The sequence below is a fragment of the Coenobita brevimanus genome, chromosome 116, assembly GCF_032717465.1.
Source record: "Coenobita brevimanus isolate Jiangsu-jjx chromosome 116, ASM3271746v2, whole genome shotgun sequence".
Lineage (NCBI taxonomy): Eukaryota > Metazoa > Arthropoda > Malacostraca > Decapoda > Coenobitidae > Coenobita > Coenobita brevimanus.
Genome location: NC_137069.1, coordinates 48,177,417 through 48,204,339, shown reverse-complemented (window position 1 = coordinate 48,204,339; position 26,923 = coordinate 48,177,417).

Below are 26,923 nucleotides of genomic sequence, written 5' to 3'. Positions count from 1 at the left end.
TGGTATTATGATTATATTGATGATTCAGGATAAGTGTTTCAAATGTAACTTCGAGTAAATACAGTATGTTTGGAATACTGTATTTGGAATTTCCTATGACCGTCGCACCAGTACGGCAGCCTCGCCCTTTCGCTGCCCTTGAGTAGTGGACGTTAAGGACTCCTCATGGTCCTAATTCGGTAATTAAGGTTAGGACTAGAGGATATCAGTATTAGAACTGATTGATATCTTACTACCAACATACAAATTTTAATGGAAACCCCTGGCAGTGAAGCATTTAATAATGGCTATATTTAAAATCCAGCATATTTGAAAAATCCCGCTTAAGTTTAACCAACTCACTTTATAAATTATTTCTGGTAAGGTCAGGTGTTATAATTCATATCAGAGTACCCGCCACAGAAGAAAGTTCTAACTGTTTCATATGGTGGTTGGGGGGGGGGCCAAGAACTAGCCCGTTTATTCCTAAGGTGTGTTTGTGTTATACTTGTTGCTACCTGATTGTCAAAACTGGCTGTTTAATGAAGGCTGTATTGAATTCCATCAATTCAAAAACTTCCTTCATAATGGAATTAAATCACCTGGAGCTTACAACAATAATAAATAAATAAAATAAAACTAAAAAAAAAAAAAATACAAGGAAAGAACTGTTAGAGAGTACAACCCCGGCAACTTACATTCGGATTATGACCAAACCACTGACCCTGTCCAGAGCCACTGACTTTTGATTAGTAACACTCAAAGTTGAATCACTTCATCCGTACATGACCAGACCATCTGGCAAGTTTGGTTCAAACTGGATCAAAAGTGATTAAACTGACTTACTCTGTGACCTTGGTCAGTGACCCGATACTGTGAAACTGGAGGAATTTTATCCTTAGATAACTTTAAACCCTTCTACCGAAGCCTGACCTAAGTCGAACATAAACTGTGTTAAGAATCGAACTATTGCTCTAGCACTGTAGCCATGTACCTAAGTGATTGTTCTCAGAACTTATTTACTGTACTTCACCCTTTTCTGTCACTCAAACTTTCCACCAAGTCTGGTCAAAATCGGATCAAAACTTTTAGTTTATCTTGCCCTTGACCCAAGGTTTTTATGGGTCAGTAATTATTCACATGTTTCTCAGATGGTCTTCAGCCACTAAGCCAAATATATTGCAGTTCAGTTCTTTGTCAGAGTCTTTCCATATTCTCGATAACAGACAGACGTGCAGACAGAGAGACAAACAAAACGAAATCAAGCCAAACGTCCTTGGATTGAAGGGGATCAGACCTTAGTTCCGGATTCTAACTGAGAAGGAGCAAGCAAGATCTTAATTGTAAACGATAATTTCCAAACCACGTTACAAAAACAGGACGTATCTGGCTTCAGTAAGTTGCTGATTTCAGTGTTTAATGTAGGATACAAGCTGATGAAAACTAATAACTATACGCGTTTCATAATACCGACCGTAAAAACTGAATGGTTGGTCCTCTCCTTTGCAATTTTATTCATGCTGTCTTCAAACGATTTTACTCTGCAATGAAGAAACTTTTAGAAGGCAAGGGGTAATTTAAGGTCACTACATCTTTCACTTAAGGAGGCGTCGGAAGTTAGATGATTGTCTGTCGGTAACAAGAATAATAAAAGGAGCTGAACTTTAAGCACACAGTCTTTGTTATTTTATTACAGCTAACACTGCACGATTCTGTTCACTTAAGAAAAACCCATCCTTGCCAGGGTGTAAGGAAATCCACATCTCATCCAGAGGACACAGCGACGTACTAACCCACACACACACACACACACACACACACACACACACACACACACACACACACACACACACACACACACACACACACACACACACACACACACACACACACACACACACACACACACACACACTGCCAGACCTACCGGTACTCTTCTACCAACTTAAACACACACGGTTGGAAAGATCTTGGGAAATGTCATTACTTCGATGCTGCGGGTAACTTATTTACCTTAATCCTTCGGTGTTGTACAACCTCATCAGTGAGGGAACGTAGTTATATACATTCTTATGCTTCTGGTACATATAAGATTGTTTGTGAGTGGAGACATCAACTATCCACTAACATAATGATATGCTGGTGACATTTACACTGAGTGACAAGGCAAGAGGTTTCCTGTAACCCAGGACACCATTTACTACGTTGGATGGCAACCATATAGCTAAATGACGCCTGATGGTTTAACAGGCTAAGGTGGTCCATTCGAATGGACCTTGAAAGGGTTTCCATCTAAGGTAAAGATGGTGTTTGTTGCTCATGTTTTGTTACTCAGGGTCGAGTAGGCTGGTCCCCCTGGTAGCCTAGCCCGGACCCCTGCGATCTTGCTTAGGCAAAAAGGGTTTGGGTGATTGGTGAATGGATTTGTAAGACTGCATAGTAATGGTATGAGTCTATGTACGCTCTCTGAGAGTGATATAACACAACACTTTGACAAAGGGGAAAAAAATGGAACTAACTGTACTATATATAAATATTCCTTCATTCCCAAACAATATACCGGTTCTTTCTCTTCAGGCGCAGTTAATAAAACACCGACTGTACTTGCTGCCAAGCACAAGTCTAATATTTGCATAATTTCTTGCTGAACTCCACCATATGACCAACATTCAGTCTCATGGGAGGATCACGTTAAGGGATACAAATAACACAAACGAAAATAAAACCAAATAAAAGAATTTCTTTTCGCAAGGCATGTGGCAAATTTTTCTTACAGGGCAGGAGTCAGTCCTATATAGGATATAAAATGTAACGTATTGTATCCCATTCAGGTATTCCAAATTCCAGCTGAATATGATTCAATGTGTAAACTGAATAACCACATCTCACCTGTAAAGATACTTTGTGAGCCTGAAAAAGCTCCAGTGAAGAATAATGGATAGAAAGGAAAACTGCTGAAAACAAAAATGAAAAATGTACCAAAAACTATGGGACCTGCCAAATAAGAAACTCATACACCTGGAAATGAACACACACACACACACACACACACACACACACACACACACACACACACATACATATATATATATATATATATATATATGTATATATATATATATATATAGAGAGAGAGAGAGAGAGAGAGAGAGAGAGAGAGAGAGAGAGAGAGAGAGAGAGAGGGAGAGAATGTGAAAAGAATGTTTGACTTTCAGTGAGGTGTACCGTAAATTATTACTTCTTTATATTTCTAAGATGCATGACAACAGAGTTACTAGAATAGTGTTCACTGTATTTGTCGGACCCTCAACAGGCATGACTGAACTGCACATAAATATTTATTTTGTATAAGTATTTGTATCTCATTAATTTGGTGGGATTACGGGAAGTAGAGAGGGGGACGAGGGGCACATTCCCAGCTCAGTTCTAAAACCACACTGTGTGTGTGTGTGTGTGAGAGAGAGAGAGAGAGAGAGAGAGAGAGAGAGAGAGAGAGAGAGAGAGAGAAGAGTGACTGGTTGTGAGATGGCGGTCTACAAACTGAAATAAAAGGTATTTATTTGAATTTATTGTCATATTTTTGTGCATGTTTACAATATTTTTTTTGTCGTAATTTTATATCTGGAGACTTGAACATGATGTTCAGATGGGATATCTACATTTACAGTACGACAGTGTAGACTGCATTGCTGGTGTGGCATGGGACTGGCTGGGGTATGATTAGAGTGAGTGATACTTCAGGTTAATTTTAGCAGCTCAGAGATCAATCGGTTTATAGGCCGGCCCCTGTGTGGGCTTGGGATATATAGCATTAAACTTGTAAATAAATGAACCTGATTTTCACTGTCGCCATGCAGGAGAAATTAAAAACAGTGTACTTGTACACTTCTAACACTTTCTATTACATGTTTTAGCTTACACTGATATGTTTTGGCATGTACTGAAATAGTACATCTGACCCTTCATATTACGATATCCCCAACTCAAGGTATCAGATAGCCAGTGTGGGAGGGACGGAATCTGCCCCAGCAAGATACTCGCATTTAAATCTCTTTCTCAGAAGCATTAAAAAAAAAAAAATACACATACACTCATCTACCGGTGAAAATAATTCAAGAAAACACTCAGAATCTGGTTTTAAAAAATCTAACTTTCACAAACAAGATGGATGAACCTGAAGCCCAAGTAATACAGCCCACTGAGTCACATCATTCATCCTGTGTTAGAGAAACCAACCCTAATGCCTCATAATTTCCACCCCACTGAACACCAATCTAGGGCATCTACCAAACTGGGAGTGTGGCGGAAGAATCCAAGACTGTGTCGTCCAAAACCAGGGAACCAATAGTATGGATATGAAGACCGTGTTGCAAAAATAAGTCTGGACCATTGTCACAGTGTCTTATGAATAAAGATCTATTTCTGGCAGATTCTACAGGAGTTTCAGTGTTGCCATCAATAGTTTAAAAATATTAATGGCACAAGTTACCCAAACATTCCATCCTCACCTCATCAACATTGGTGACTTCTACCTCTCAAAAACAGAATTTAAGGAAGAAATAAACTTGACTCAGGAGACACGAGCAGAACAAGATCCGTTACTGAAAACATTCAGGAAAACTTCCCTTCATCATTTTTTTTTTTTTTTTTGCTTTTTTACCAAGGACACCTGGACCAGAACAGCATCCTACCCACGCCTTTTGGATTTACTCCTGAATGTGAGGTGACTACTAACCACTCACAGCCAACACTGATCATCATTGGTACGCCATGATCACAATCTGCGAGTTCACACCAGAATTTGGTCACGAGAGGAGGGGAACCACAAACACCAATTGGAACGAGGAAGTTATTGCCTTTCCAGATAACGTGGAACAACATCTCAAAATGTAAATATGAAATAGCAGTGATGGATGACGTGCAACGAAAGAGAGGTGCATGGGAGAGGCAATTTATGATGGGAGTATAATGTTATAATGAGTAGGCGAGTGCGCCCACCATCCACTCACACGATTTAGTTCTGTCCTCTGGTGACACTACAATTAGTGTCTAACCATATGCTATCCTGTAAACTAGAAAATCATTTACTGCGCTGAGTGGTAACCATATAACTAAATGGCGTTTAATATTTTATTTGTTTAAGCGTTTCAAACGGATTGACCTTACAAGAACTTATTTCTGAGGGGTGGTTGCGGTTTAGTGCCACTCAGGAAAGAATGAGGCTGGTCTCCCTCACCTCAAATAGCGGGACTAAGCTCTGCACTCCTAATGGGGCAAAAGAGGAGTGGATGATAAACGAATGGACTACAAGAAAGTAAACTGCCAAACAAAATAATGCAAAAAAAACATGACAAAATAAGAACATACACGCACTTGAAAATGATTAAAGAAAATATGAAACGGAAGAAAAATAAGACATCTGATAAAAGATAGTCAACATGTTACAACAGAGGGAACATCAAAAATTATGACATAATAAGGCTGAAGAACGGTGCGCTAAAATCCCTCATGCCTGCGTAGAAGCCTATGACATGATCAGCCATTAGGAGACTTCAGAAGGTAAGAACATAGGCAATGGTGAGGGTGATGAGAGAGACAATGGTGAGAGTGATGACAGAGACAATGGTGAGGGTGATGACAGAGGCAATGGTGAGGGTGGTGACAGAGACAATGGTGAGAGTGATGACAGAGGCAATGGTGAGGGTGATTATAGAGGCAATGGTGAGGGTGATGACAGAGGCAATGATGAGGGTGATGACAGAGGCAATGGTGAGGGTGATGACAGAGGCAATGATGAGGGTGATGACAGAGGCAATGATGAGGGTGATTATAGAGCCAATGGTGAGGGCGATGACAAAGGCAATGGTGAGGGTGATTATAGAGGCAATGCTGAGGGTGATGACAGAGGCAATGATGAGGGTGATTATAGAGGCAATGGTGAGGGTGATTATAGAGGCAATGGTGAGGGTGATTATAGAGGCAATGGTGAGGGTGATTATAGAGGCAATGGTGAGGGTGATGACAGAGGCAATGGTGAGGCTGATGACAGAGGCAATGATGAGGGTGATGACAGAGGCAATGATGAGGGTGATGACAGAGGCAATGATGAGGGTGATGACAGGCAATGGTGAGGGTGATTATAGAGGCAATGGTGAGGGTGATGACAGAGGCAATGGTGAGGGTGATGACAGAGGCAATGGTGAGGGTGATGACAGAGGCAATGGTGAGGGTGATGACAGAGGCAATGATGAGGGTGATGACAGGCAATGGTGAGGGTGATTATAGAGGCAATGATGAGGGTGATTATAGAGGCAATGGTGAGGGTGATGATAGAGGCAGTAGTGAGGGTGATGCTAGAGGCAATTGTGAGGATGATTATAGAGGCAATGGTGAAAGTGAATATAGAGACAATGGTAAGGGCGATGACAGATGTAACGGCGCAGACGACGATGGGAGTAGCAAGGACCAAGCCAATCAAGGTTGTCCAAGATACCAAAATCAATACTGGGATAAAAGAAGGACCATATATATACCAAGTAAAGGTAAATTGTAATATATCAGTACAATCAGCGTTTCTGTAACCGTCCAGTACAGCGAGATTTTGACTATAATGTTAAATGCAACACACAAGAATAGCTTTATCTTATATCGTGATAATGTACCTCTTGTTTTTGATGTTTTTCTAGAATCCATACATGAAAGAAAAGGGGGATTGATGTGTTGAAGAATTCTCGGTGATGGCTCCTTGTTAACAATGGTGTATAAAGATAAATGACTTACTCTACTTGACGATTGTTATTATGAACCAGATGAGGTAGTGTGGAACTACATCAGGTTCCTCCATGATATGTTTGTACTGACTATTTATGTCGGTTTTTTTAGTGCAAGGGTATGTGACTTAAAATCATGTATAACTGTACTGTCACATACAACGAACTATCATGGAACATATATTAATTTAGAAATTAATTACTTTCTCTTGCGCGGATGCATCAAGATCAGGTATGAAAATAACATATTAGCAAGATAACTTTGCTTAACGAGGGGGCTTTGGTAACTTGGTCTCTCTCTCTCTAAATGTTAACAGAGAAAGGCAGATTATGATTAAAGCAGAGAGTAGTTTAACGTATAAGAATATTTACTTGTTGATGATGGAGTATGTAGCAAATTAAATTTAACATCGCAGAAAAATTTGACCAAATTTGGTTTAAGAATTAAAGGTTGAAAATCCTATAATAATAAGGTATGCTTTCTAAGAGTGTTGTAGTGGCTGTGTTTGTGGGTGAGATATTATGTATACGTCATCGCGGGGACCTCGAGAAAATGCGAAAATATGAAATCACAGGCAAGGACATATCACTGCAGCCGCCTAAATGTCCGATCCTGGGGAGGGCTGAATTCAGGTAAGAATTGTAAGACGCACACGCTAGCACCTGACCGCAGGAGGCTCCAGCCGCCTGAATCGATAAAGTAACAAAATACAGAATGAAACTGACCGGACACACAAATCCCAGCTACTTTCATCTTTCCTCCCTGTGGCGAATCCATTTGATTGAAACATCTGTCGCGTGCTGTATCAGTTAATCTTATACCGGGGAAAACGAACAGTAGATCAAGGGATACTGTCTGAAATACCCCGGGATAAAAGCCGAGACCCGAAAAGGCAGTAAAAATCGGCAGATGGACCTCACCATTTCTTTTCTGAAAGCTACCAGGTTTATTAAATTCCGCGGCAATCTTTTCTACCGTGTCAGTACCATCTTATCTTTTTTTTTTTTTTAATCCATTCCTATTGTCACTGAATAATGTTATTTACCTTAACATTTTCCTTGGTCTGAACAGCTTAGTATATTGTTCAAGCTAACGTCAGATTCTCATATTTAACAGAGAGGAAGCCACAGTTATGAACCACTGAGTGCCAACAAAGACTCATCGTAATGTCTCCATAAACCCCTTTCGACAGATGACGTTTGCTTATTTTATAACTGCGACTGTCATGGTAATAATTGTTCCTGTTGTTGTTATTGTGCTAACCCAGTCTGTCTGATCGAGAGGACCCATCAACTGCACCCAATCAACCACTCCTGTGGGGCCTTCCCGCGCAATGAACCGATGTTCCCACGCGGCTGACAGTGCTTCGCAACGGAGAGATGCGGGGAGCAGTGTGGAAGTCTTATTCCTGGGTGGACACCATATTTTAGTCCACTCACTATACAAGGCCGCTATGGCAGGCTCCACGTCAACCCGTTATTTGGCTGTATGTTACCACCCAGCGTTGTAAAAGGCTTCTTGAGGTACATGAAACCATTTGGCTTGTTACCCGGTGTAGAGCCACCTGAAGTGGACAGTAAAGTAATAAACAGTGATAGGAAAGATGAGAAAAATATGAAAAGAGGAGGACACACACAGAAAGGGAATGATACACATGAAGGAAGAAGCAGGCAGCACTACGTCAAGTGAGTGGATGATGGGCGCCCCCATTTACCACCATCATTAAAATAAAAAACTCCTCGTAACAAAAGGGTCACTGAAGGCTGTATCAAAACCTCCAGTCCTAATCTGAACACAAGAAAGAACACTCAGAGTGCAAAATCCGCGACCACCAGATGGTTTAGGGTCCGAATACTTGGCTTGACGCTGTGGCCTTGACCTCTATCAAATTAATCTCGATATCGAATTCTTTCTTTTTTGCCTAGCCTTTTACCCATTCTTCAACGCTGACTCAATTTAGATCAGATCTGACTGAGTTTACTTTGCCCGCTGACCTTCATCTCTAACCTTTCCCAGTGTTCTTGACCTTTGACTGATTCTTCTCAAATTCGGATCTTTTTTTACCCTTGTTTAACACTATCCCTACCACAATGTTTTTCCTACATTGAATAAAAGCTACTTAAGTTTACTGTGACATGTGACCGTGACCTTTGACCTTCTGTTCTAAAAAAATAAAAAAATCAGTGTAATGGATGATCCTCAGCTCATCCACCAGCTTTGATCCTAATCATATAAAAGCTGTTTTAGTTATTTACCTTACACACAGATACACAGCCTGACATTCTACTTACTTTCTTGACCATGACCACTGAGTAATTGTTCTCAAAACTTAATTTCTTTGTATCTGACCCGTAACCTTTCCACTCAGTTTGGTTTAAATGATATCAAACAGATTCTGTTAATTTTGCTTGTACCATCGGCCTTTGATCATTCCATGTGACCTTGACCTCTGAGTGATTATTTTCAAAGTGGAATGCTTTTATATTTGCCACAACCCTTTGACAAATTTACTCTTAATTGGATAAAACCCTTTAAACTGACATTGCAATGTGACCCTGGCCTTTGATCTGTCATTCAAATAAAAAATAAACAACTTTACTCCTTGGCTGATTATCAGTCATTCCACATTGATTGGTTAAAATACACACACACACACACACACACACACACACACACACACACACACACACACACGGGCGCAAAAAAGATACAATCCTCTTTCTCTTCGCGACTCACTGATGTAAAAAAAATAATAAACTAATGACCGAAAATAAAATGCAAAAGGCACTCCCTCCTTGAAAGAGCTAGCTTCTTCACTTTGATAACGCTTTATTTTTAGTTCATGCTGGAACATCACTAGGAATTGTTCTGTCGGCCTGCCTATTACTTTCGATTGTCGGACGAGAGGTACTTCAATCACGTAAAATTTGGCGACTTTAACAACTTGCTGCACCACACCTTACTACACAACACATCATTCTACCCTCTCACACCACACCATATTACACAGTACATCATTTTACCCTCTCACACCTCACCATATTACACAGTACATCATACTACCCTCTCACACAACACCACACCGTATTACACAGTACATCATACTACCCTCCCACACCACACCATATTACACAGTACATCATACTACCCTCCCACACCACACCATATTACACAGTACATCATACTACCCTCCCACACCACACCATATTACACAGTACATCATACTACCCTCCCACACCACACCATATTACACAGTACATCATACTACCCTCTCACACCGCACCACACCATATTACACAGTACATCATACTACCCTCTCACACCACATCATATTACACAGTACATCATACTACCCTCTCACACCACACCGTACTACACAACACATTATACTACCCTCTCACACCACGCCGTACTACGCAACACATCATACTACCCTCTCACACCACACCAAATATTTAAAAATACATAAATATATAAGAGATAATAATATCATCCTCTCCCACCATATTACACCAAGGACACTAACAGATTTGTCCTGAAGCTGCTGTATCTGTTACATAGGTACTTTCTTTTAAATATCATCAGAATATCAGTCACTTGTTGTGAGAAATTTCCTTGTGGCTAAATTACATGGATAGTGTAATAAAAATCAACTATTTATGACGTAAAATAATCACTCCTAAGTCGTCTTGGGAAGTTAGTATTGGCCTTATACTGAACAGCAAGATGTGTGCGGGATTACATTGGAGTCTGGTTTGACTGAGTCTAGAAGCAAATTATAGAATTAACGTCATCACTGAGAAAGGTTCATTCTAAAACAACGAAGTCGTTTGGGAGTGGAAAAGATAAAGGTAAAAAAGTTTTAGTGGAGTGCTTAATGGCGGTTCTTTGTAATCACATGAGACATAAAGATCTTTTATTGAGTAGAATAATCCCAGACTATAACTAGTAGCCATCTCACGATGGGATCTCACCACCAGCTTATCAGGAAACTTTTTCCTCGGCAAATAATTTTGCACCTCCATTTATGATTTGACGCTAATTCAGGATGTAAAACACACACAAACAAAGCTAGCCAGCCAACAGCACAACTGAAGACATTACCACTCTGCTCGCTTCGCAGCGCGGGTGGTATGCAAGCGAAGTGATAATGTTTTCATTTCAGTTTTGAGGTTGACTGGCTGGTTTTGTTTGTGTGTGGGTAAACAAGATATATCATGAACGGCTTGAGCTATCAACAACAGACTTTCAGAGTATCAAGATATAGCCAAAATCGAGCTCGAAAATGGGCACTCGGGGTCAAGTTCATCAAAGGTCAACTAGTTGACCTTTAGCAGTAATTTTGGTGACCTTAACTTTGACCTCAAGTGCCCATTTTCGAACTCGTCCAAGATTTTGGTCATATCTTGATACCCTGAAAATTTCTAGTTTGTAGCTCAAGCCGTTCATATCTTGTTTAGGCTACCCACACGCAAACAAAGCCAGCCAGCCAACCTCACATCTAATAATATTACCGTTCCGCTCGCTTCGCAACGCGGCTGGTAAATATGACGAAAAAGGGCATTATCACAGTGGATGTGTAAATAGTGACTGGCCTATATTCTCCTGACTGATTTCTCCCTTTCTTACAGAATTTCACGTGAATGTTTGGAAGGTAAGGGAGAGAGGGTATGGCTTTGTTATCCTGGTCTCGAGCTTCTGTAATGTGAGAATAATTCCAGGTAATATTGCTGAAGATAAATCACCAACTATGCACCCTAAAGTTTGTGACTCTTTCTTCTCTCTCTCTCTCTCTCTCTCTCTCTCTCTCCACTAAACAACCAGTCCGTATATTACAACCCCCCACCCCCAGCCCAAATTCCCTCTCGCGCTCCTGCCATCACCCGCCTCATCGTGAACACTGACCTCGCTGGTAAAAATAATTAAAACTTTCCTCGTGCCTCTCGCAGGAATCCATCATCCTCGCCTCATTATGGCTGAGTCTGGTGGGGGCTGTGTGGAACTTCATTTTGTGTGGAGGCAGGCATGAGCAAGGCCGTGCAAAGTGGGGAATGTTTTCAGCTATGACGTCATTTATTTTCTTGCTCTTAATCGCTCCTTCTTTCGACGGCCCTAGTGTCCCTTATTAAATGGATTCTGAAAGTAGTTGGTGATTGCATCAAAGCTTTTCACGTCTATCACTTTAATTTTTGGGCAGGTCACACTGGTGTACAATATCTGTGTCCTTCTTGTAACTATCTGCCAAGAAGTAACTGGGGGCCATGGCCACTACATATATATATATATATATATATATATATATATATATATATATATATATATATATATATATATATATATATATATATATATATATATATCCATCTATATATATATATATATATATATATATATATATATATATATATATATATATATATATATATATATATATGGTACATAGATAGATAGATAGATAGATAGATAGATAGATGTTAGAGTATTTGGGCTATCTAAAATGGGACAGAACTTATTAAACAATGCGCCAACTAGCCGGCATAGCGTGATCACGACGGGACTTCTGTGTACCGGCCTGTTTGAGCTTTTGGTTAACACGGCCACATCATGCCACTTCACTCAGTCATCGAGGTACAAGCGCTTGAATGGACGTGTTTAGTGCACCTTGCGATTTGTTGCAAGTTGAACAATGAAGGATCTTTCTGAAGAGCAACGTGTTTGCGTGAAATTCTTTTTCAGAATAGGGAAAACTTTTATGGAGACTTTTCGTATGTTGCAACAGGCTTGTGGGGAGGCTTGTTTGAGCCGTACGCAATGTCACAAGTGGTTCCAGCAGTTCAAATCAGGAAGAACAGTCAACGAATATGATTCTAAATCTGAACGGTCATCCACGTCAAGATTCGATGATCACGTTGAGAAAGTGCGTGCTGTAATCCGTGAAAATCCTCTCCAGACTGTCCGTACAGTTTCCGAAGAAGTGGGCATCCGTGAATGTCCGTGCTACACGATTTCAACCGAAAAAAATGAAGATGGATCGTGTTGCCGCAAAATTTATCCCGCGTCTGCTGACCGATGGGCAAAATGAGAACTGTGTCACAGTCAGTCAGGAGCTTTTCGAATGCTGATGAAATCTTTCTGACAAATGTCATAACAGGTGATGAAACGTGGGTGTACGGACATGATGTCGAAACAAAAAGGCAGTCAATCGTCACAATGGGTTGGAACATCGTTACTTCGATGAAAAAAAAAAAAAAAAAAAAAGTCATAGTCACATCTGGTGCTGTTGATAGCCCCCCCCCCCCCCTTTTTTTTTTTATTATTATTATTAGAAGGGCGTCGTTCCTCGTGAGTTTGTTCCATGTGACCATACAGTCAATAAAGAGTTTTATTTAGACGTCCTGAAGCGTTTGACGGTGACCGAGAGAATCGAGAGGCCTGAGGCGTGGACAAACAAAACCTGGATGCTGCACCATGACAGTGCACCAGACTAATGTTCCTTGTAATGTTTCTTGTACACATAAGTGTGTGGATGAGCTTGAGACCAATATATAACTGCGGCTGTGACGATTGATCGTGCCAGTCATCCTGAAAGTAACTTCACCAGACCACACAATCTTGTCGGCAAACTATATATCCTCTGCCTAGTTTGCCAAAAAACAGTTACAAAACTCCATCCTATGATATAGATCATCTTCACTCGTAGTATGTAACAAAGAGGGAATATTCGACTTCGCTCAGCATTCTTTTGAAGCCAGTGTATGCTTGTTCTGCTGCCTCCAGTCTCAGGAGCACATTGTCTAACAGATTATTTTGGTGATCGTGTGAACTTCAAAAACACAGCAGAGATGTCATGACTCGTGGGTGTCCGAAGGCTTCCAGATCTTGGTTTGTGCATGTCCTGCACAGTGTTGTCTGCTTCAGACTTTTCATGGAGGCGTGAAGTGGTCTGTCGCTTTGGTGGTTCTGTCGCAAAATCACGTCTCAACTGTTGCTGAACTTCACACACGTTCTCAGAAATCCAGTATAACTTCAGTACTCGCTTTCTTTTCTCACTTGTTTGCCGTGTGGAAACCATATTTAAAATCGGACCCGTAAAAGGTATTAATAAATAAATGATAGAAAGATATTAAATTAATGAAAAAATAGATAGAGATAGTAAATATGCAAAATATTCTAAAAAAAATTAATTAAAATTATACACATTCTTGAGACACTGTGCCTGTAAATAAGTCTTTGGGTATAGACTGGTTTTCTTTTCCTTGGGGTCTAGTAATCCTCCTCCGTGCTACACATGGCTTCGGCAATATCGATATATATATATATATATATATATATATATATATATATATATATATATATATATATATATATATATATATATATATAAGTGTGCGTGTGTGTGTGTATGTGTGTGTGTGTGTGTGTGCGCAAGGAAGAAGGACCCAAAGGACATACGCACAAAAGTTTGTTCCTTAAAAGAAAATAAAACCAAAATAAATAAGAGCCATATTCAAGATCCGTCCATTTCGAGATTCCTGGACACACTGCATTTAACAGCCTGGATATCATAGGCAACAGGATATGCTGACGGATGAAGACAGCTCCGGCTTTGACTTGTTGCATACATGAAGGACTGGGAGTAACGGTTAACTCTTGTATTAGAGTTAGTCAGAAAAGGGATGAGAGTTTGCTGCTAGACGGTTGCTACACGCTCGCCTTAGTGGTGAATGGATGCAAGCAGACAGTTCAGAGGAGCAGTGACCATTGAAGTAGCGACAGAAAAGAGATAATGATGCAACAGTGTGAAGAGAAACAGGTTGAAGGGAGCCAGTATGAGGAGGAGAGTTAATGAGACGAAAATCCTTTGACTCAACCGTACATCAACACACAACACGAATGGTTTACCACAAACAGGCTACAATAGCCGAAGCCAAATTTATAGTGGCCCTTTTCACAAACCGGACAGCAGAATATAGTCACATTCCACACCTCACCATAAACAACACTCCTCTACTACACACACACACACACACACACACACACACACACACACACACACACACACACACACACACACACACACACACACACACACACACACACACAAAATCCTTGGTGTAACATACATCAATGTCATTTAAACAACACAAACATTAAAAATATATTAACACCACAACTCAGCGCCCTAAGGTCACTTGCCCATACAACAGTCAGACACAGTAAAGAAACCACCACCATAGTGTACAAATTATATAATACGTTCGGTGATGAACTAAGGAAGCCCTGCTTGGGCTTCTAACCTCACTAAAACACAACACCCTACAGACCATACAGAACAAGGCCGGAAAATAATCACAGGCTGTACAGCTACTGCGCACACATACCACCTACACCAAGAAATCAAAGTCATCGAAATCGATGATCGTCTAGACATAAGAGGCACAAAAATTCTTGCCGCAGCCTCCACAAACCCACACCATCCACTACACTACATTGCAGCACATCCACACACACTAAGGAACATCAAAACAACACCCAACACACGATATCATATACAAATATTTTCATCTCTCCCCCCACGTTCGCCTCTAACCTGCTTCTAAAAGTTTATCCATGCTCAAATCACTCGCTGCTCCATTCAGTCACTTAAAGACAACAAACAGCTCCATGCACGGCCTCCTGAAATCCACCCTTCTGAGTCCTACCTCCCTCTTGAGAACAGGGTCCACCTGGCTAGGCTGAGATGTGGGGATCGAACAACCCTCTTGAGTTATCAGAAGATGCTGTAAGACTCCGTCGCTGATGCCTGTTCAGGATGCAACACAGCACCCCATAATCTTAAGCACATTATGGAAGACTGCATTGCACACAATCACCTGCGCCAAGAACACAACATACACCCCACTGAGAGCTCTGTGGGAAAGCCGGGTCTCGGCCGTGGCCTTCCTTAGGGACTCGGGGCTGCTCGGTCAGACTGCCTATGGAACAACAACTACTACTACTGCTACGTTCAGAAGAGCTGTATGTGGGGAGCCTCACCACACGTGAAAGCTGAGCTCTGCACAAGGAAAAATAAAACTCGTGTATAAAGTCAACAACTGTGCAGGAGTAAAGAGGGTGAGGAGTCGGCTTACAACGTCTGATTTCTTGGAAGCATATTTAACAAGAGAGGTAATATTATCTTTCCAAGAAAAATCCAGAGAGAATTGAAACCCCTAGTATGCTCAGTGATGATGCAGGATTGAATTTGAAAAAGTTTAGAGGATACTCCTAAGGAAGACTTTTACTAATTGAAGGATATAAGAACTTAGATTCTGATGCATTAAAAACAAAAAAAGATTACTTCTACCTCAGAAATATGAGCCAAGTCAGACATTAGGTGTGTTATAGTCCCATCCATTGTTTGTTGAAGTAACTGCTGAGATGGATGCTGTGAGAATCGAATGGAAAGGTGAAGGGTGGCGTTATCAGCTTATGATGGATAGGGTTAGAGGTACAGCTTGGAAGGTCATTGATGAATTGCTGGAAAAGAGTTGGTGATAGGACAGAACCTTGAGGAACACCATTATTGATAGGTCTAGGAGAAGAACAGTGGCCATCTACAACATTAGCTATAGAAGAACCAGAAAGGATACTGGAGATGAATGCACAAATTGCACAGACTGAAGAACAGAAACCATAAGAGGGGAGTTTGGAAATTAAAGATTATTGTTAGGCTCGATTGAAAGCCTTTGAGATGTCAAGTGCAATGACAAAGCTTTCTCCAAAGTCCTGGAAAGAGGATGACCAAGAGCCTGAAACGAAGGTGAGAAGATTGCCAGTGGAGCATCGCTGGCGGAACCCATAGTGGAGATCCAAAAAAGATTGGAAAGACGATTTCATATTTTCTTAGTTAAGATTAGAATAAAAAATTTCAAAAATATAGGATGTTAAAGCAATTTGGCTATAGTTAGAGGGATGGGAAAGGTCGCCCATCTTAGGGACAGGCTGAATGAGAGCAATCTTCCAGTAAGAAGAAGAGGTACAAGGTCACCTAGGCAGCTTTTAAGCACTGAAGCACAGTTCTTTAGGACAACAGGAGGGACCCCATCAAACCCATATGCCTTGTTAGACCGAATATTGAGGCCTGTGACGGATAATACACCAATTGAAGAAATTTTAATGTCAGTCATGAGGAAGTCAGTGGAGGGAAGAGATGGAGGAACAGCATGGGAACCGTCTAAGGTTGAACTGGAGGATTAAGTCTGAGCAAAGAGTTCTATTTCTTTTTCCGTTCAAGAAACAGCTAAAAAGACATCAGAGTGGAAAAGAAGAGGGAAGGGTTATTTTATGACGTTGTTAGAAAGATTTTTGGCGAGGTGCCAGAGGAAGAGGGAAGGTTTTGAGTCAGGGAATTCAGAGCATTTAGTATGAATGAAATTATTCTTAGCAGAGGAATGATCAGACCTAGTACGGTTCCGGGCAGACATAAAAGAGAATAGATTCAGGGGTGGGTTGATTCCGGTACCATTTGAAGTCCTTCTCCTTTTGTGGACAGCATTAGAATGTACCCCTCCTACAATATGTCTACCCCCGATGTATATATGCCCCCCTCCCAATGCATACATTCCCCCACTAAACTTGCTGACCTAGCACGCTTTCCCAGAGCCCAAGCCTGGGTAGAGTGCGTTACTGCGTCAGTTCTGAGCAGACGCTCAAGAAGGGCAGACTATTTTTGTCAGAGCTGGTAATAAACTCCTTAGCTAGCTGTTTGTACACGGAGTTTCTATCACCAAAGTATTGCAAGTTACATTTGGTAGCAGCGGTGTTTCGGACCATCAGATTCTGACCGCCTCCTACACTATTTAGTGACACCAACAGATACACGACGTCTCGCATCTCACAGCCTCACCCCTCCTTCGTGCCTCTCGTGGTGTAATAACCGGCTGTGCCTCCAGGTGTACAATTTCTCTCACCAGTGCTCACCTCTCAAACAACCCCACACACACACCTTGTTCCTGCCCGCAAGTGTCATCATCGCCGACCTACGCACCTGTTTCACCTGTTCCCAGCGCCTGTTCCGAACTCATCATAAATCCTGCCCCCACGGTCCAACTTATCACTGTCTGCCCACCGCCATTCTCTGAATTTGCAACTCAACAGCTCTACACCTGCATTGTACCAACATCTGCCCTCATCCCCACCACCTGCCCCGACGCTGCCACACCCTGCCCTCACATGTGGTCTGAATTAAGTGAGCCTCCTAGGACCGCAACTCCATGCCGGTGACTCATCGGAGCGTCTCTTCCCGTCTCAACTTAAGCCCAGCGAGAAGTTCCGCATCTTCTAAGACTCATCCAACATATCGCTCCAGTCTCGTCCCCAGCCACTCTCATCTCCGACCGGCTGTCCCTCCAGCGCCGCCCCGCCCCAGCCCCACTATGCCCAGCCACACCTGCTCGTCATACATCTCGTCAATCCCGTCCCTACCGTGTAACTATAGTATACCTTACCTTTCTATAGAGATTATCCTCGATTTTCTCTACAGATTGGATATTTTGTAAATCTTCCATCTCACTTCCATTACCCCATTTTCATCTTCACCTACGTTATTTATTATCCATCTCATCCTTCGCCTTTTATTTAAACCCTCCATCCCCTCACCTTCATTCGTTTTCACACCTACTTGTGTATTACATTCTCTCATCTTTATATTATACATTTCCACCTACATATCCATCTTCATCCTTCATCTCATCTTCCATTGCCGCATTAAATGTCATACTTTCAACATCAACCGCTTAACACCAGCCCTCTCGACCCGGAAACATCACCTGATCACACACCGTCTGCCGACTCTAACACGATCACTCACTTAAGAAGTTGCAAAGAGTACCACCGACCTGTACCTGAGACTCCAGTTTCACTTCCTGCGGAACCATTTACTACCTATCCTACACTCGTAAATCCAGATAACTCCTCCTCTACCCCTACCTCTACACTCCCTTCTTCTTCCTCTACTCCTTCCCCTATCATTCACTATCCTGCCTCACTTCATACCCAGTCTTGCTCGCCCTTAACTACCACTACCTTCTCTCTCTCCCACTCCTCTCCTTCTGCCACTTCTGCACTTCCAACCATAGCCACCCCTCCACAGTCTATCTATCTTGACGATGCCAATCGTCCCAAATTTACCAGCCAGGACCCAACTTGGTCTGTCTATGATTTCCTCAGAGAAGTAGACACCAACATCCACAATCGGCAGATTACCGATGAATCTCTCAAAGTAGCTTACCTCATGGGTCGCTTGCACCACGGCAAATCGGACATCGGATCCGCGATCCGTGCAGGACATTTCGATAGCATTAATACCTTTGCTGATTTTCGTAAGGAACTCATCAGCCTTTGTTGCCAGCATTCAAATACCGCATCTCTCATGGGTTTCATTAATCTCCTAAACCAAATGAATGAGGGCTTGAGGGTCCCAGTGCAACATGCCAAGCTCCGCGAAGCTGCTGCCGCCATGAAAGCAACTAGTAGTGAGATGCTCCAATTACTGGTAGGCATGAAATGATTAGAAGACAAAAATGGCGTTCCAGTGGTTTCACTCACCAACTTTGCTGACTTAATTGATTACCCGAGATTCCTTCACTGGCTTACTCCTAAACAGTGAGAGCTAGCCTTGGAAATAGGTTTCAATCCAGGAGATAAAATTATTCAGGTCACTAAAGCCATTCATGAAAGAACAGGTTCGAACTACACGCGTCAAGGCACCACCAAACCCTTGGCCTCCTCAGTCTGTCACACCTCCACTACCCCAGACCAATCTCGCTCCCATCCCACCACACGCGGCAGACCTGCCACGCATCGTTCTCCTACCGCAGGTCGTGATCAATCTAGCGTCCGACGGAACAGACAATCTTCGATTCTTTGCTGGCACTGTGGTCATCCTGGACATCGAGAATCCAGTTGCGACCGTAAATACAGACGTCCTCACTCCCAAACCAGACAGCGTATGCCTTCCCGCTCCCATCGTCCTACGTGCAAGTACCACAAATCCAGCACGATTCACACCGCTGAGGAATGTCGTTACCTCAACCGCCACCAGTTGGGGGAAGCGCCGTGCCCGTATCTGCCCAATATCACGTAGAACCAGAAACCCAACTCCCCATCCGCCATGTTGGTCCCATAACATCCTCGGGTTTAGTCATTCTCGGATGCAGTCATGACATACCAACATCATTCTTCTTGGACACAGGATCTATAGTAAATCTGATCTCCGACAATTCCTTACATATTATTCAACAACATCACAACTACGTCAGTTTCCTAGAACCACCAGCCATTCACCTATGTGGTGTCGAAGGCTCAGAGTTTAAGGTTAAGGGAAGAGTCACCCTAGAAGTTAAACTACACAGAGATTTGCCCCTAACCCAATTGAATTTCATGTCACTAATGACTTGCAGTATCCCGCAGATGCCCTTATTGGTTTCTCCACCATGGCACAACACTCCACTGCATTATTACCTGTCTGTGGTAGTATAGACATTTCTGGATTCCCAGTATACAGTATGGAATGTCCCCGTCATGTTCTTACGATCAAATCAGTCCTTCAGTTACTTCTGTCCCTACCATTACCAAAAAGTCCAGACCAGCCCAAACCCCCACCATCATCATCTGAGAATACAGAGATCATTCCTTTACTGACTGCGAGCAAGGACATAAATTCCTCAATGTCTACTGATACATCCTCTCAGCCTTCGGAAATGCCTCTTACCTCCTCTCCTGACAACACTATCGCTGACTCAGACATGTCTCAGTTACCTACCTCACACAGTGTGAATGATCTCCAACACGCAGAGACGAAACATGCAGTAACAAATATGTGCACAATTTTGTTACCGCATGAGTTCACCAAAGTCTCTGTTTGTGTTGCCGGTGCGAAAGAAGGAGTGGATGTGCTTACACTACCTGAGACGTGTTGTGTGAATGGCTTGACTTATGAGTCAGCGTGGTGTACAGCCTTAGAGGACAGTTTATGCTACCTGTACTTGCTCAGTGTCACAAATGTTCCACTAAAACTTAAAAGCGGTGTAAAGATTGGAGACTTCCTAGTATACCCAGCGGCCGTAAAGGTGTGCCAGGATTCCTCAATTCCTACTATTCAGACTGATGATAGAACGCCAATCGATGTATGTACTATTAACTCTACGGGATCTGCGCCAACATATTCACCCGATATGCTCTCACATCTCACTTGCACGGATTTCCCAGAAAATACGTCACAACTTCTCGACCTTCTGACCTCGTACAGAAATGTGGTTGCCTTACCCGATGAACCGATGGGTAGAACAGGCCTTGTCAAACATACGATTGAACTACTCCCAGGAACTCAGCCGATTTACATACCAGCGTATCGATTTCCTCACAGCCTGAGAAAGCAAACTGATCAAATGGTACTGAACATGTTAGACCAGGACATTATCGAACCCTCCGTCAGTCCATGGAATAGCCCCCTTTTCTTAGTACCAAAGAAGGACGGGAACTTTAGACCAGTAGTCGACTATCGTAAGGTCAGTTCTGTCACCGTTCCAGACCGTTTCCCGTTATCCATCCTCACTGATTTGCTAGAATCCCTTGGTGAAAATAATGTAGTCTTTTCATCTTTAGACCTCCTCAGCGGTTACTGGCAGGTCGGAATGGAAGAGTCCTCTCGCCCAGTTACAGCCTTGAGCACCTGTTCCGGACATTTTCAGTTTAAGAGACTCCCTTTTGTTCTGAGAAATGCTCCTTCTGTGTTCATGTGACTTATCCATTCAGTCTTCAGCGGTATGATGGGACAAGCTCTTTTTGCTTATCACTGTTGTGAGTAAATCCATCCCTGACCATTTTACCAAGCTCCAGCAAGTCTTTGAGCGGCTCCAGCTCGCAGGCCTGAAAATCAATCTCAGTAAATGTGACTTCCTGCGAAAGAAAATCAAATTCCTAGGCCATGTCGTATATGCACAAGGCATTCATACTAACGAAGATAAAACTAAAGCGATAATTAATTTCCCAGAACCTACCACTACTGAAGCTGTACGAAGTTTCCTGGGCCTCAGTGGCTATTATCGTCACTCCTCTGACCCACTTACTCAAGCAGAATGTGCCCTTTGTTTGGACTAACGACCAGTCACAAGCTTTCCAAAAGCTAAAGACAGCTCTTGTAAATGCTCCTGTTCTAGCATTCCCTGATTATACCAAACCCTTTCTTCTCTGCACAGACGCCTCAGGCACTGGACTTGGTGCCGTTTTGATGCAACTCGATGAAGCATCAAGTATGTGCGTAATAGCTTATGCTAGTCGCACCCTTACAACTGCTGAACGTAACTACAGTGTCACAGATCTCGAAGCGCTAGTGGTAGTCTGGTCTTTGAAACATTTCAGAGATATAGTCTATGGTTATCCAGTGCATATCCAAACAGACCACCTTCCACTATGTGATTTGTTCAAGAACCGCAACCTAACAGGTAGGCTAGCTAGATGGTCCGTCATCATCCAGGACTTCAATCCCACTTTTCAATATGTACCAGACAAGTTGAATGTAGTCGCAGACGCACTCTCACGTCACGTAGCAATAGCTATAACATCACTGCAGCCCAAAGTAACTGAAAATACTACACTAACGTCAGAAGTTGTTCGAAACTTTCAGCGCCAAGACCCCATATGGTCCAAAGTCATTTATTTCCTAGAATCTGGCGATGCCTGGACCTTACCTACTCTGCCAGTATCACTAGATGAGTTCACGCTAGATGATGATCTCTTGTACAGGAAAACACTACTAACAGGAAAAGACATGCCCAATCGCGAAGTACGCCAACTTGTTGTCCCCACTGCCCTGATACCAATGGTTCTTCACATAGTTCATAATACCCCTCAAGCTTCCCATCCAGGTAAAGACCGATGATTGCGCCAAGCACATCTCAAATACTATTGGCCAACCATGCGCCCCGATATCAGTGCCCACTGTGACTCTTGCCTCTCCTGCCACCGCCACAAAGGATCAACCGGCTTACCTGCACCGGTCTTACAATACCCAATTCCGTCACGACCATGGGAAACTGTCTCAATCGATCTCTTAAAACTACCTCTCATGGAATCCGGCACTGAGTACTTGTTTGTAGCAGTCTACCACTTCTCCCGCTACTGTGTCCTCGTGCCCCTCTCCGACAAGACCGCGAAGAGTGTTGCCCGTGCCTTTGTAGATCATGTAATTTGCCCGTTCAGTACCCCTCATACCATTCTTACTGACAACGGTGCAGAGTTCAACAATAGCCTTCTAGATGAGATCTGTCACTGCTTTCATATCAGTAAGAGCAATGTCGTGCCTAACCATCCGGCTTCCAATGGCCTTGTAGAACGCCACAACCGAAAAATCTTAGAGTGCCTTAGACATCTAGGCTCCCATAGTTCGTCCTGGGATGATTGGATTCCCCAAGTGGCATCCTCAATCAATAGCTCCATCATTGCATCCATTGCTGAATCTCCCTTCTTCGTCCTCTTTGGTTTTGACAAGGACCTCCCATACTCTCTCTTATCCTCAAAGCCAGAACCCATCTACAACATGGATGATTATGTTAAACTAAAATTGGCCAATTTCCAGACAATCCACCAGTATGTCCAATCCACTTTGGCTTCCTCTCAGGAGGACATGCTGCAGCACCAACATAAGTCCGCCTCTCCTATCACTATCAATGTAGGCGATCTTGTCTTTGCTCATTCCCATATGCGTTCCTCTAAGTTGGATGACAAATTTACAGGGCCCCACCACGTCCTCACTCAACAAGGCAACAAAATTCACCTTCAGGACCTGTCCACTAAGGACACCAGATGGGTCCACGTCAATGACTTAAAGTGAACACCCCGTGACCTCGTGTTGGAAGAGTCACTTACACAACCTCCTGACCCCCCTTCCCCTCCACACATCCCTCAATCTACTCCATCTCCACCTCTCCCTCAGTCTCCTTCATCTCCACCTACACCTACTCATTCATCAACCAATCAATATCGGTCCAAACTGCGCTCTGCCCATCAACCTATTCAGGACCTCTCCCATTAACTCTACCCTGATTTTCTAGGTATGATGTCAGTGGTCTACCTGCTGGCAGTGCTGACCCTCCTGGGGTCTGCGTCGGGTCAGGACGATGGTGGAGTACGTCCCGGGGCCTTGGTCGGCTCAGGAGGCGAGGTAATGCTTATCGAAGATGTAGTCTTCCTGTGCTACGATCTTGCGCCCTAGGCCGATGTAGCCATTGCCCTACCTGCCTACGTGAACCAGCTCCACGGATTCAAGACCCATCTCACGGCCATCATGGGGACACACAACCCAAATCAGTATCTCTATAACCTTTTCCTACCACTCTCCTGGCAATTGCAATACATAAGTAACAAATTCACTGAGCTCAATGGCACATTTTCCATTCAGACACCTGTTGGTCATTCTCGTGTGAAACGAGGTCTCTTCGACTTCGGAGGTGAGATTCTGAGTGGCTTGTTTGGCGTTGCTACAGCCCGGGACATTTCTGGCTTCAAATCTGATCTCGCTCATTTAGCTTCAGCCCTAGAATCCCACCGCCAAGTCATCAAAATCCAACACACTATGTTACAGAAGATTACGGTCCACCTAAATGAAGTAACGTCCACTCTAAACAACTTCACCGATATCTTACGACAACACCTTTCAGATCTCAACGTTATCTCTCAGTTCTTCTACCTCAAACTTAACATGGATAGGCTCCAACTGGCCATTGACTCTCTCCTGTCTCAAGTCTCTACCTTGGTTCGTATCCTGGTTGATGCTATAAATGGACGTGCCACTGCCGACTTAGTACCTGTCTCAGCTCTCCGTTCTGTCCTGGAATGGGTTCACTCCACCTTCGGTCTATCCCCAGTCCTCCCCTACTCCTCCCTCGAATATTATTATCCTGTTCTCGAAGTCACTCCTCTTACCAAATACGTCGTCATCCATATTCCTCTCCGTTCTGCCATAGCTTTAAACCTTTTCCTCATCATTCCCTTCCCTTTCCACCTCAACAACTCCTTGTTACAAGTATCTGTTCCTTCAGAATATTTCCTCCTCTCCCATGATCATCTTTCCGTTGCCTTCCTTTCTTCCACAGACCTCCAGAAATGTTCCTCCCTTACTCCGACCTCTGGTCTCTGTGCTGCCCACCTTTTTGCTATCTTCTCTATCAGTACTACACCCTGTGAGTCTGCTTTAGTTCGCAACCATTCCATCTACTCGGCCTGTTCCTTTGTACCAGCTCCCGAACTCCTGGTCCACCATGCTCACCTCAACCATGTCCAGTACTTCTTCTTTGCTGTTCCCATCTCTGTCACAATCATGTGTCCTGGTTCTTCGGTTCGATCCGTCCCCGCTAGTGGTCTCTACAAAGCACCAGATTATTGTACCGTCAAATCAGAGTCCGTCATCACTTATGCCACTCGCTATCACCAAGCTGTCCGTAAACACTCCTATGACATCTTTCAACCAATCGACATGCCTTCAACCCTAGCATCTGCCAACATTACCATCACCTCCCCTAACTTGCGCATGCTAACATTCCTCAATGACAGTGACTTCATTATGGATCAATTTTCTCTGGTCTTCAGCCGTTCCTGGGTTCATCTAACAGTTGTGTTTCCCCCTGTGGTTATGGCTTTCATAGGTTTTCTACTCATCATATGTGCAGTGCATTGTTGCGTCAGGAAAATGGAATGCCGACTCCAAGAAATCAGAGTCGCTACAGGGATAGTACACCCTCCACACGACGCAGAAACTCCCCGTACTTAGTGCCCTCACATTCAGTGACTAGCAATGCCATCTAACAATTAACCAAACTGTGAACAGAACTCTTCCTACTAGAAAATGATGGTATTTCTTTATCGCATTATTGAGTGACAGTGTATCCTACAGAAACTAACAAAAAAAAAAAAAAATGAAAAATGAACGAAGAAAAACAAAAAACCCTCATATCTACTCCTTGTTTATCATGTATCAAGATATTATTGTATAATCCCCATTATGTCTATGTATAACTTCGACCCTTACTGGGCACATACCTATCAATTAATCCTTGTATATCTTATATGTATATATCCTTCTACTTCCCTCCCCTAAACATGGCCATGTCTCCCCTACTGCCCCTGTATCATACTTATCCCTTGTACAAACCTCCCCGCCCCTGCCTTAGTAATATAATCAAACACCATATACCTCCTGGTGTCAGGAGACACCATCTCAGCTACCCGGGGGAGTAGTGTACCCCCCCTACAATATGTCTACCCCCGATGTATATATGCCCCCCCCCCCCAATGCATACATTCCCCTACTAAACTTGCTGACCTAGCACGCTTTCCCAGAGCCCAAGCCTGGGCAGAGGGCGTTACTGCGTCAGTTCTGAGCAGACACTCAAGAAGGTCGGACTATTTTTGTCAGAGCTGGTAATAAACTCCTTAACTAGCTGTTTGTACACGGAGTTTCTATCACCAAAGTATTGCAAGTTACAAGAACAAGTGTGTTTAAACTTTTTTTTTTTTCATTAGTCACAGGATAAGAGAAATGAGTGTATGCTTTCATGCCCGAGAGAAAAACTTCAATAATGCGAGAGGCACACTCAGATGGCTCTTGGGTATGGAAGCAATATACATTCCACAGAAAAATCAAAGAAGTACTACCTGAGGGTCTCCCAAGCAGCAGCTCCAAAATTCCATAGGGTCCAGAGGCCTTACTGGGGTGCTGGGACAAGTTAATGCGATAAGTTGTGATGGGAGGTGCCCATAGGAGAGAAAAGATTAGCAGTGTAAGCAGAAGGATTAGTCGTGAAGAAGAGGTGCAGTAAGTTGGAACTCTATCCATGGCGGTCAGGAATATAGGTAGAGTGCTGTATAAGCTGCTCTAGGTCCTTACAGACAGAAAAGATGTAGGCTTGTTCACCAGGTAGATCAGTGAAAAGAGACGAGAGCTAAAGGTGGTGGTGAACATTGGAATCACCTGGAAGGGAGATTTCAGTAATTGGAGAAATAGGTAGGATGTGTTCCGTCTTAGAAATACGGCAGTCAAAAAAAATTTCATAGTAAGAAGAATTAGGGGATACGTACAGAGCACAGATATATTTAGTCAGAGAATGATAAGATAGCCGAAGCCAGAGAGTAGCGC